Source organism: Protopterus annectens, chromosome 9.part0 (genome assembly GCF_019279795.1).
Source record: "Protopterus annectens isolate FY-2018-M chromosome 9.part0, PAN1.0, whole genome shotgun sequence".
NCBI lineage: Eukaryota > Metazoa > Chordata > Ceratodontiformes > Protopteridae > Protopterus > Protopterus annectens.
In genome coordinates, this window is record NC_056743.1 from 1,479,153,555 (window position 1) to 1,479,166,598 (window position 13,044).

Genomic DNA, 13,044 nt, shown 5'->3' on the forward strand with positions numbered 1-13,044 from the left:
ACTACTGCTGCTGCTTTCTTTTTTCTGTGAGTCACAGTGTTTCAGTGCAGGCATCTTGGATACTTGTGTATTTGTTTACCTCCCTTTCATAGACTCTTCTGATGTTATCCATTTCATTATTCATCACATCTGGGCCTTGGATCCGATGTCTAATCCGATATGGCACTTTACAGAGTAGATTCAAGGCTTTAGCTACTCCAATCTCCCATATCCCTTTCTACCTTCAAACCCCAAGATCTCGTTTGCTATCTTTTGCTGTAGATGTGATTCCTGGCTCGCAGCGTTGTTAATGGTTGTTTTCTTGGACTTTGGTCAGTTAAGTTCTATATTTCCTTGGGTCCACTTTGTAATTTCGAAAGCTCAAAATCTCGAGTTTTGATACATCAAACTCTCAAATCGAGATTTTGAAATCTAGAAACTGCAAAGTGTTGCGCAAAAAAAAATAAATAAATAAAAAAAAAGCTAACTAAAACAATGTTTTTGCAGGAGGGCAAGCTTCCCTGCAACTTAAATATACCATCTCAGAGATTTCACTACAGTGAAGAGAATGGTAATGCTCCCGTTACGCTTACCATTCTCTTCACTGTAGTGCTATCTCTGAATTGGTATATGTAAGTTGCAGGGGTATGGGGGTGCAGGGGGGGGCTTGCCCCCTGCAAAATCATTGTTTTAATTAGTTTTCCTTTTTTTTTTTTCCCACCACATTGTAGTTTCAAGATTCCAAAATCTCGATGTTTTGAGTTTGATGTATCAAAACTCAAGAATGTTAAGTTGCCAATCTCGCCTTCATTCTTGCTTGATGGGTTCGGAGCCGATCCCTCGGCTCCGACTCGGCACTTGCTAAGCTCGAGAGTCACTTTTACCAGCTCGAGGCAGCCCCATATCCCATGATGCAAGGCGGTAAGTACCCAGATCTCATTTGCCGCTTCGCTTATGAGGTCCTCCTTTTACCAGCTCCTGGTAAGTGATTCACTTTTTTGGATATTAAGCCCCTTTTTCTTAAAAAAACCTTAATTATTAGTTATTAGTTAATTATTTACATTTTGTGACAGAAATTCCCTGTCTTTTCTAATTTATTTTAGTCAAACTTTACCCATCCCATCCCCTCCCTGTTAGGGTGTGTGTGTTTGTTTATAGAAATACCTTTTGGTATTTTATTTAAGTTAATTTTTTGACTGGTGTGTGTGTGTGTGTGTGTTTTTGTAAAGCACCATGTCAAAGGAGAGGGTCTCAGGTTTTAAGAAGTGTGACTCGTGCTGTCAGAAGATGTCTCTGACAGACGGTCACACTTCTTGCCTGTATTGCCTGGGGCCTCTTCACCTGCAGGACTCCTGTGCTATTTGTCATTCCTTCAGCCAGAGAGTCCTGCAGGAAAGACGCAACAAGCTGATCCTTAGGGGCCTTCTTAAGCCGGAGGGCTCTCCGGCTAAGTCGGCTCCATCTAAATCAGCTAAATCTTCCAAGGCCCAGGCTTCTGTGTCTAAGCCTGCGGCCTCGGCTCCGACTCGTTCAGAGTTGAGATCGGCTCCGGCTGGAGCCGATTCTGGCTTGACAAAACCTTCGGCACCGATGGCTATCGGTGCCGAATCTGTATCGACCACTTCGGTGTCGGCTCCGATCGGTTCCGACACCCATGTGGCACAGGCATCGGTGTCGGCTCCGATCGGCTCCGACACCGTTACTTTGGTGGCTGTATCGGCTCCGGCTGGAGCCGATGCATCGAGGCTTCCTGTCTGCTCCGATAAGTCTTCGGCTCCGACAGGATCTATAGTATCGGTTCCGATGGCTCATTCCAGGAAGAGGTCGAGGTCTCCTTCCTTGGAGCCGATACTGTCGGCTCCGGCTTCACCTCTCCTTTCGGAACGGAGCCATCGGAGCCGATCTTCAAGGTCATCCAGACTGTCAGATCATGACCTAGAGAGAGTGGTCAGTAGATTACTTAAGTCACAGGTACTGGCCCAAATGTTACATAGTCCGTCTCAACAGACGACTGTTGGTCCACACCCCGTTACAGTTCCTCCTTCAACTCTACCCCAGAGCTTGGAGTTGGAGTCTTCGGAATGGTTACTGCTACGGCTGGAGGACGGATACCCCTTCTGTTCCTTCAGCCTCTACTCTTATCTCCTCTTGAGACCTTCCTTAGAGGGATTCGGTGGTCGGGCTTCCATGGTCTCCTCCGAGGGGTGAGTGGCATCGGACCCTTGTCCGAACCCGCTCTTCCCCTTGGAGCCTCGGCCTTGGTGAGCTCGGCTCCGACATCTGCCTCGGAGACTTCCCTTCGGTGGTCCCTGGAGTTCCTAGCTCTTGGAGCGGGTTCTCTCGGACCTGCCTGGGTGGAGTGCATTCGTGGTGATGAAGAGTGTACTGTCCACTGGTATCAGTCAGCAGTCTGTTCCCGTAGCTCCTCCCTCTATAGTACCTGTTGACATCTCTGCCACTTCTCTTGCTACAGGACCCAGAGATCCTCCGCCTCAGGTTTCCCCATTGGGAATTTCCCCTCTTCCGAGGATTCTCCTGATGTTTCGGGAGATCCTCCTAGGAAGAGGACATGTAAGAGGAAGCATGTAGACTCCCCGAGTCTGTCACTTCGGATACTGACTTTGATGAGTCAGAGGGATCCCCTAGATCCCCCTCTGAGGATGTCTCCTTCTCAGACATTCTAGAACTCCTTAAACAGAGGGGAAACTGGCCCACCAACAATCCCTCTGAGGATGAGTCAGTATACCTAGAGGCGTTTGGATCTCGGCCCTCCACCTCCTGGGTGTCTCCGCCTTCGACCCCCTTATGCAGGTTATTGCACGAAGGCGTGGGCAGCTCCTGACTCTGTAGAGCCAGTCCCTAGGAGGCCTTCAAAATTTATCACTGCCCTGTGACAAGCAATTCCTCACTAAGGGTGTCCCGCTGATGCCATGGTGGTGGCTGTGGCCACCAAAAGGAACTTGCAGATCCTTCCGTGCCGTCCATCCTCCTAATAAGGACTCTAGGACCATGGATAGGATGCAGCGGATGTTTTCCTCAGCGACCTTTGCTATGCTCGCTGAATTACCTTTGTCACCTCACCAGACTCCAGAGGGATATCCTTAAGGAGCTGGGTGAAGTAGTTCAGGATCCTACAGCTGCAGGGGCTCAAGAAAAATTGCTTCGCAGCTAGGAACCCTCAATTCCATTGCAAACTCCTCCATGCGGCTAATATCTTATGCTGCAGATGGAGCGAGTAGAGCCGCAGGTACAGGTGTGGCTCTTAGACGCCAAGCCTGGATGCGGCTATGTGATTTTGCGGATCCCTTTAAGGCGTCCTTCACAAATTCTCCCTTTGATGGGTCAGCTTTGTTTGGCCCTCAGGTGAAGGAAACCTTGACCAGGTGCGAACAGGACGGCAAGACTCTTTCTGCTGTTGGAGTCCGCTTTTCCACCCCTTCTAGACCTTATCCCAAAGGACAGAAAGGTGGGAAAATGTGGTTCCGTAAATCCCAAGGAGTCACGCCGGATTCACGTGGTCAGTTTACCCCTAGAGGCAGAGGGGTAACAACAACAGGCGCCGCTCTAGAGGCAGAGGGGTCCGAAAACCAGGGAAACAGAGAGCCTCTCTCTGACAAGCCCTTTCAGCATCCCTGAGATGTTGCCCGGCTGTCCCTCCTTGGAGGCAGTCGGGGAAGATTATCACTGTACCCAGAAGCCTGGCATTCCCTCACTCAAGACAGATGGGTACAGTCGATCATATCCAAGGGTTACATAATTCCTTTCGAGGAAAGTCCCTTCCTCAAATTCCCTTCCAGATGTACCACCCGGTCTAAGGGAAATTGCAGAGTTAGAAGTCTCAAAACTACTGCAAAAAAGAGCCATTCAGCCAGTTACAATAGACCATTCAGAGCCCAGAATCTACTCAAGGTTCTTTTTGGTCCCCAAAAAGACGGGAGACTGGAGACCAATATTGGATCTCAGCAGACTCAACAAGTCTGTCAGGAAGACAAGATTCCGAATGGTCACTCTTCAGTCAATTCTGCCCTTCTTACAGAAGGACAACTGGATGTGCTCAATAGATCTTCAGGATGCGTACTATCACATCAAAATTCACAGACGCTCCAGGAGATTTCTCCGCTTTCAGCTGGGGTCCAGTCATTTCCAGTTCAGAGCCCTGCCCTTTGGTCTCACTACAGCCCCCAGAGTGTTCACCAAATGCATGGCAGTGGTCACGGCTCACCTGAGACGTCAAGGATTCCAGGTGTTTCCATATCTCGACGACTGGCTCCTGTCAGCCACCACCAGGCATCAGCTTATACAAGCCAGGGATTACACAATAAACCTTTGTTCTCATTTGGGCATCTCAGTCAACTTCGAAAAGTCATCCTTATCGCCCTGCCAGTCTATTACCTTCATAGGCGCAAACTTAAACACTGTTCGGATGTCAGCTACCCTTACAGATCAAAGAGTTTCAGACATTGAGTCATGTCAGGATCATTCTGGCCAGCAAGAAAGTACAGGCCAGAATGGTTCTAAAGGTATTAGGTCTCATGGCTGCGGCCATTACTCTTCTTCCCCTGGCTCGATTCTACATGCGCCTTCTTCAGTGGATGCTGTTCACACAATGGTCATACCAGCAACTTCCAATGCGTCACCAGATTCTGGTGACACAGACATGCAAAGAGCATCTTGCTTGGTGGATCACATCGCCTCAGGTTCACCAAGGCAGGTACTTTGTACCCCCATCTCCGATAGCCACTGTCACCACGGATGCCTCCCTGATCGGGTGGGGGGGTCATTATCAGGGCAGGATGGTTCATGGGACGTGGCAGCCGTTCGAGTACCATCTGCACATAAATGTCCTGGAGATGAGAGCAGTGCTTTTAACGTTGCAAGCCCTCAACGACTTTCTTCCCGTAGGGACAATTGCAGTCCACACAGACAACATGTCTGTAGTTTGGTATATCAACAAACAGGGCGGAACCAAGTCCTACCCCTTGTGTCGAGAAGCGCTCAGACTATGGCAATGGGCGATCTCCTCTCATCGGTTTCTGGTAGCAACGCATATCCCTGGGAAGACCAACATTGTAGCGGACAGATTGTGCAGAGCTATTCTCATGCCTCACGAGTGGTCTCTCAAGCAATCTATAGCGGAAGAGATTTTTCTGGAATGGGGTCGTCCATGTTGCGATCTTTTTGCTACTCCCCAAAACAGCAAATGTCCAGACTTCTTCAGCCTCTTCCCTCTATCAGGCCATCCCCCCAGAGACGCTCTGACCCAGGATTGGCCCCAGGGACTTCTTTATGCCTTCCCTCCATTTCCTCTGATCCCTCAGGTGATCCAGAAAGCTACCGTTTTGAGAGCCAAATTGATTCTCATTGCCCCTTACTGGCCTCGACAAGTTTGGTTCCCGTTCCTCCATCATCACCTTTTGGTGCAGCCGTGGCATCTGGACCCAGTGCCAGATCTTCTGATTCACCAATCGGGTCAGCTGCACCGGTCAATCCCTTCTCTCAACCTCACAGCATGGTTGCTCCACTTCCTTCCTTAGCCAGGCTTCCTTTGATCTGTAACCCAGTTAGAGACATCATAGTAGCTTCGCTAAAATCCTCTACCAGGAGGATTTATACAAGCAAATGGAAACGTTTCTCTTATTGGGCTAAGGCCCAGAATATTGATCCTTTTACTGCCCCTGTTCAGGCAGTCCTGGACTTCTTAGCAGAGATTTTTCATGCAGGCTCCTCTTCTTCCACAGTCAGAGTTCAATTGGCTGCTATTTCCAATTTTCATGTCGGGATAGCAGATCATAATATTATGTCCCATAGGCTCTGCAGGGCCTTCTTGAAAGGAATTTTCCTACTAAAGCCTCCAATCAGGAATCCTCCTCCTCAGTGGGATCTAAATTTAGTGCTGACATCCTTGATTCTTCCCGGCTTCGAGCCAGCTGTTTCTTGTTCCCTGAAATATCTTTCTTGGAAAACTTTATTCCTAGTGGCTATTACATCGGCCAGGAGGGTGTCTGAACTTCATGCTCCTTCGGTTCGACCCCTATTTGGTTTTCACAAAGACAGAGTATCTTTGAGAACTAACCCAACCTTTTTGCCTAAGGTCGCTTCAAAGAACAATTTGAATCAATCCATTGATCTCCTGTATTTTTCCCTAACTATTCAGATAGAGCTGAACAAAAGCTACATTATCTTGATGTCCACCGTCAACTTAGATATTATTTGGACAGAACAAAAAATTTAGAAAATCTGATCAACTTTTTGTTTCCTATGCGGATAATAAAAAGGCCTTCCTGTTTCTAAAGTGACTTTGTCTAGATGGCTTTCTTCGGTCATCTCTGAAATTTATCTGCTCAGGGGAAAACAGCTGTGCTAAAAACCTAAAGCACATTCAACTAGGAGCTTAGCTACTTCTACAGCTTTTCAAGCTAGACTTCCTTTAGACACTATTTGTGCAGCGCCACTTGGGCCACTCCTCACACTTTTGTTTCCCATTACAAATTGGACTTGGCCTCCAGGGACAGAGCCAGTTTTGGCTCTACAGTCCTCAAGAGTTTGTTCCATTGAGCCACCCAGGATAGAGGTGCTAGGGACGCCGTCCCATCAAGCAAGAATGAAGGCGAGATTGACAACTTAACATTAAGAAGTTATGTACCTACCATAACGTTCCATGTTAGTTGTCTTCTCTCGCCTTCTTTCTTGCGACCCTCCCTCCTTCCCCCTGGCCTGGACAGACCTTGTTATAAGAAACTGTTATGCTGAAGACCATTCAGACCTGGTCCTTCTTCCATCTGTTAGTTTTCTTTCTTCCTTTGGGAAGTATTTTATGCTTGGTGCTATTGCCCTTTGTCAGCAAACGAGATCTGGGTACTTACCGCCTTGCATCATGGGATATGGGCCTGCCTCGAGCTGGTAAAAGTGACTCTCGAGCTTAGCAAGTGCCGAGTCGGAGCCGAGGGATCGGCTCCGAACCCATCAAGCAAGAAAGAAGGCGAGAGAAGACAACTAACATGGAACGTTATGGTAGGTACATAACTTCTTATTTTTGGCTTTCGAAATTATAAAGTGGACCCATTTCCTTAAATATTGGGTAGGTTAAATCTTGGGGAGCATTAGACTTCAACCCCCCTTTTTGCTTTATAGCGCTTGGCACGCCCCTCCGGTTATCTCCCCTTTGCTTTCTGCAGTTCCCTTTCCTTTTTGTTAGTTTTTTTTTTGAGGGAGGGGAAGCTTTTGGGGTTTTTCTTGTGTTTATTTTTAGGTGGCAAGTGTTTCACTACTACTGGTGTAGCAATCGTGTTGGTAGTTTTAGGGGCTTTGCAGATTAGGTTTGGTTCCCTCGGTGTTGTGTGTGGGTGTGCTTCCTGGTAGGAATATCAGAGATAAGCCTACCGGATTTAAAAGATGTTCTTGCGGGCATAAGATGCCTAATTCTCACGCCCACAAGAAGTGTATTTATTGCCTGGGGTCCAACCACCTCGAGGCAGAATGCCCACTTGTGCTGCATTTAATCCTCTGTTGTTGATGGTTCGCAGCAACAAACTGTTGCTTAAGGGGGTCCCTTTGTTTTGGGCTCCTCCTCTTACAGTGGCCACAGGGACTCTGAGGAAAGCCTCCTCTGCTTCTCTGGGGGCTTATCTGCTGGCTGCAAAAACTGCCAAGAAACTCTGATCCCAGATCTGAAGTTGATCTCGGCAGTTTTGGATCCAAAGATTCAGAATCCATCTTCTGGTGCCAAGGCCTCCTCTGATTGGAGACTCTTGGATCCTACCTCCATTCCCTTGACTCTGAGGCAGGCTAATTTACAGATTTTGGATCTGACACGTTCATCTGATCCATATTTGGTTGTTCTAGGCTCCCCGTTTGGACCTTACAAGGATCCAGGAGTTATTCCCCGGATCGGGAATGCCTAAGAGTGGTGGTGGGATCCAGGCGGGCTTCCACTTCTAAGTCCACTCATTGTTTCAGCCTCTTCCATGTCCTCCAGGAACATCTTACCTCCTGACATGGACAGGATGATGAGTTGCCTTGGGGCCCAGATAGAGACGGGCCTTTTGGCGTCCCAAGCCTGTTTGGGCTCTGAGAGATCCCCGGCTCCAAAACTGTCTTTTCTTCCAATTCCTGTGGTTTTGGAATCCCAGGTCCCGGTTTTCCCTAGGGAGATGTTGAGCAGTCCAGGAATATCAGTTTTTCTGGTTCCTCCAAAGTCCCTGACTAGCTCTGTTCATGTAGCTTCAGACCGGAGCAGGTCTGGACTCAGAGAAGTTGGTGTCATGTCCCTTAGGAGGGATTTTGGACCAATTTTTTGGATGAGTCCCTTCATTTGGCCATATCGACCTTCAACAGCTTGGGGGACGGTACTGCCCGAGAGGCCTAGGCATGGGGTGGTCTCCGCTCCACCTTCCTTTGTGTTTTTTGGGTGCGCAGGATGGGGATAGGGTTTCCTCAAGTCCTTCGGCCTTTCGGGTGGTAAAGCGGACATTCTCCAAGTCTGGAGCAGTGTCCTCCCTCCTTTCCTGGAATGTCACAGCTCATTACTGTCAGGTGTCCTGAGCCCATTCATCCTGTCCAGGGTCAGCCCTTCCGAGATGGCTTCCAGGCATCAAGAACCCCAGGGGTTTTCCACTGTTCAGAGTCCTCTCCTGAGCTCCTTTTAAAAGAGCCACCTTGGAAGAGACTGTGCAAGAGGAGGCACTTAGACTCCCCCTTACAGATTTTGATAAGGGAGACCAGTCTCCCAGATCTCCACTGGATGATGTCTCCTTCGGAGACGTTCTGGATCTGTTGAAGGATGGTCCTCCCCAGCCCCCATCTTCGGAGGAATCTGTTTTCCTGACTGCATTGGGGATGGACCCATCTACTTCCTGGGTCCCTCCCGGAAGAGTTTATTGATCTTATCGCACACAGGGTGGGAAGGAACCCAGTACTGTGGAACTGGTTCCTAAGAAAGCAGATACATTTTTTGAGCCCCCTCACAGACAGAGCATACTGGAGCAAAGGAGTGCCATTTAATGTTATTGTGGTGGCTGCAACCACAAAGGAGCTGGTGGAACAGAACTCCAATGTCCATCCTCCAAACCATGAACCTTGGGCGATTGACAGACATGGGAAGCATGTTTATGCTTCAGCCACTTTTGGCCTGAAAGCCCTCAACTATTTGGCGCATTTTATCGGCCTGCAAAGAGAGCTGGTCTCCAAGCTCACGAAGTCTCTTTCAGAGTTAATGCCAGCGGAGGACCTCAAGAAGGTGTCTCCCAAGCTCACCACTCTTTCTTCTGTTACCAGTTCCAAATGAGGTTGGTCTCAAGTGCAGTGGAGGGTACCTGTCTAGCGGCCGGTGCAGGCATTGCCATTAGGTGTCATGCCTGGATGCAGTTGTGCAGGCTTCTGGGACCCTTCAATTAGTCCTTTACTAATGTCCCATTCAGTGGTTCCTCGCTCTTCGGACCCTTTGTCAAAGAAACCTCATCTCCCAGAGAGCAGGAGGGCAAGACTCTGTCGGCGTTCGGGATTAAGTTTTCTACTCCCCAAAGGTCCTTTTCCAAAAACTAGTGGGGAAGTAAGAAGCTCTGGTTTCGTAAGTCGCAGGGTTCCTTCCAAGATACTTCATGGAGATTCAATGGCAGATGCTTCCCTAGGGACAGAGTGGGTCCGCAAAATTAGGGCTCCAAAGAACCTTTCTCTGAGACACCTTTTCAGTGCCCCTGAGGCATTTCCTGGCTGTCCTGCCCTGGAGTCAGCTGGGGGTCTATATTCATTGCACTCAAGTGCCTGGGCATCTTTAACAAATTATCAGTGGGTGCTCAAGATTATATCCAGGATTTATTGCATTCCCTTTTTCCAACTTCTTCGGTTTCCGAGAAGGTTCTCCTCAGTGCGCCACCCAGTCAGAGAGAACTAGCCCAAAGAAGTGCTGGCACGTCTAGGAAAAAACAAAAGCAATCCAGGTGGTCCCAGCAGGACAAAGAGGATCCAGAACTTATTCTTGCTTCTTAGCGGTGACAAAAAAGATGGGTGACCTACGTCTGATTCTGGACTTCAGTAAACTGAGCTGATCTGTCAAGCAGTTGAAGTTCTGGATGGTCACTGTTCAGTCCATCCTGCCATTGTTGCAGAAGGATGAATGGATGTGCTGTATAGACCTTCAGGACACCTATCATATCAAGGTAGGCAAGTGCTCCAGGAAGCACCTGTGCTTCTGGATTGGAACCAATCACTTTCAGTTCAGAGCTCTACCATTTGGTCTCACCACAGCCCCCAGGGTGTTGACCAAATGCTTAGTGGTCGTAGCAGCTCACCTGAGCCTTCAGGAATTTCAGGTTTTTCCGTACCTGGATGATTGGCTCCTCGCAAGCTCCCACGAGGCATCGACTAGTTTTTGTCACTCACTATCTTCTGTGAACCATCAAAATGCTAGGGATTACTGTCAACCAGACTAAGTCGAAGCTGTTGCCTTTGCAAAGCATAAAATTCATTGGGACTCATTTTGACATGGTCTCAGAGGTTGCAGAATTGCCAACCCCCCCCCCCCAGGGTGGAATTGATCATGCAACCGGTTGGGGCCACTTCGGAGTCTCTGTTGCTGCAGGCACACCTCATTCTGAAAGCACTGGGAATCCATATTGGCTATTCGCCTCGTTCTTCTAGCGAGATACCATATGCGGGTGCTCCAATGGATGCTCGTGGTGCAGTGGTCTATTCTGTCTCACCCATTGTCCATGGCTATTCTGTTGACTCCTGTTTGCAGATGGCACCTACAGTGGTGGTTTCAGTCGGAGGATCTCCTTTGAGGCAGGCAGTTTTCTTTTGCCACGGTTACCTCGGAGGCTTCCCTATTGGAGTGGGGGGGTCATTTTCAGGGCAAGGGGCATCCAGATTGCACATAAACATTCTAGAGGTGAGGGCAGTCCTGCTATCCTTGTAAGCTTTTCAGGATTGCCTTTCTGTGGGAATGGTGGCATTTCAGACAGCATGTCTGTGGTCTGGTATATCAACAAGCAAGGGGGTAACACGCTTGTACCTGTTGTGCAGAGAGGCCATGAAAGTGTGGAAATGAGCAATTTCTTCCAGCTGCTTTCTCCTTACAATGCACATACCTGAGGAGTCCAACTTCCTGGCAGATGAGCTCAGCATGTCTATCTTGACCCTTCACAAGTGGTCCTTTAATCTGTACAGTGGTATCTCAGATTTTCTCCCATTGGGGACAACCTTGCTGCGATCTTTTTGCATCCCCGATGAACAACAAATGCAACAGGTGCTTTGCCCTGATTGCCCCAGAGGGGGAGTCCCTGAGGGACACACTTCTACACGATTGGCCCCTGGGTCTCTTGTATGCATATCCTCCGCTTCTTCTGATCCCCAAAGTACTTCAGAAGGCTTTCAGGCTGTGAAGTTCCGTGATTCTCATTGCTCCTTTCTGGCCTCGTCAGGTGTGGGTCCCCTTCCTCAGGTCTCATCTTAAGTACCCCCCCTGAATACTGGATCCCGTTCTGAATCTCATCTCTCACCCTTAAGAACAACCGCCCATTCTTTGGTCATACGTTGACCATATGGTTTCTCCACTTCCTGTCATATTAAAGCAGTCCATGCTTGCTTCTCCAGTCAGGAAAATTTATACTGGCCTCGCAGAGGCCCTTCTGCTCAAAAGGTCTACTGTAGTAAGTAGAAGGATTTTTCCTTTTGGGCAGTGGAATGGAACTTTGACCCTTTCTCAACCCCTTTACCAGATATCCTCCTCCTAGCATCCCTTTTTTAGGAGGCTGTCAAGCTGCGGTTGGCAACCATATCTAATTATGTCAATATTGGGCCCACTTTCTCCTCTAGGCTATGTAAGACCTTTTATGAAGGGCATCTTTCTTCTCAGGCCTCCTGTCTAAGATCCCACTCCTGGGATTTGACATTGATGCTGCAGTCACTCACCCAAAGGCCCTTTGAGCCTGCTCATTCTTGTTTTCTCAGATTTCTTTCATGGAAGACTGCCTTTGTGGTAGCTGTTACTTCAGCCAAGAGTGTTTCTGAATTGCAGGCCTAATCATCTTAATGTCCATGTATTGTTTTCCACAAGGACAGGGTGACTTTACAAACTAACCCCTGTTTTATGCCTAACGTAGCTACTGAAAAATCTCAACCAGGATATCCAGTTGCCTGTTTTCTTTCCAAATCACTCCATTAAGGGCGAATACGTTTTTCATACCTTGGTCATACATAGCTGAAATTTTATTTGCATAGGACTAAATCCTTCAGAAACTCTGAACAGTTCTTTGTGACTTTTCTTGAATAGGTGTGGCCAAGTGGTATCTAAATTGACTATTTCTAAATGGTTCTCTAGTTGTATTTCTCTGTTTACTCTGAGAAACATAGCGCCATCTCGTCCACCTAAGGTACTTTCTCTTAGGTCAGTGGCTATTTTGGCCTTCTCTGCCAGGATGTCCTTAGATGAGATTTGTGCTGCAGCCACTTGATCCACTCCTCATACATTTGCCACTCATAAACTGGATATGGTCTCCAGAAGCAGACGAGCCTTCGGTTCCACAGTGCTCATGCAAGTCCTCCTTAAGGGCCACCCAGGGTTTTTTGTAACTGGGGATTCTGACCCTGACATGATGAATTATTGAAATGGGTAATATCAGATAAATAGTTATGTACTTATTATAACTTGGTATCTGTGTTTATCCTGTTTCATTATTCATCACTTCCCACCCCCCTGCCCCCTTACATGTTTCTGGTGGTTCAGGAGAAGGTGAAGCTTCAGGGCCTTGAGCTACTGCCCCTCGCTGTCCTGTTGCTGTTATCTTTGCCTAGTTGGTTAGTCATGTGGCAGAGTGTTTTTTTCCTTCCTTGGTTAGCAAACTTGATCTGAGGGTTTGAAGGTAGAAAGAGAATATCTGAGATGGGAGAAGGTTGAGCCTTGAATCTACTCTGTAAAGTATCGGATCAGAGATCGTATCCAAGACCCAGACGTGATGAATAATGAAACAGGATAGCACAGATACCAAGTTATGGTAAGTACATAACTATTGATCTGAAGTAGTTGAATTCATTTGATAATCAACCTGTGGGTATTTGGATCAAATCCGA

At 48.0% G+C, this 13,044-nt stretch overlaps 1 protein-coding gene across 5 annotated transcripts in view; it reads left to right on the forward strand.

Annotated features, from left to right (window-relative positions):
- Positions 1-13,044, forward strand: part of WIZ (WIZ zinc finger) — a 3,168,750-nt gene that overhangs the window by 2,036,177 nt on the left and 1,119,529 nt on the right. The gene's annotated exons all lie outside the window — the stretch shown is intronic.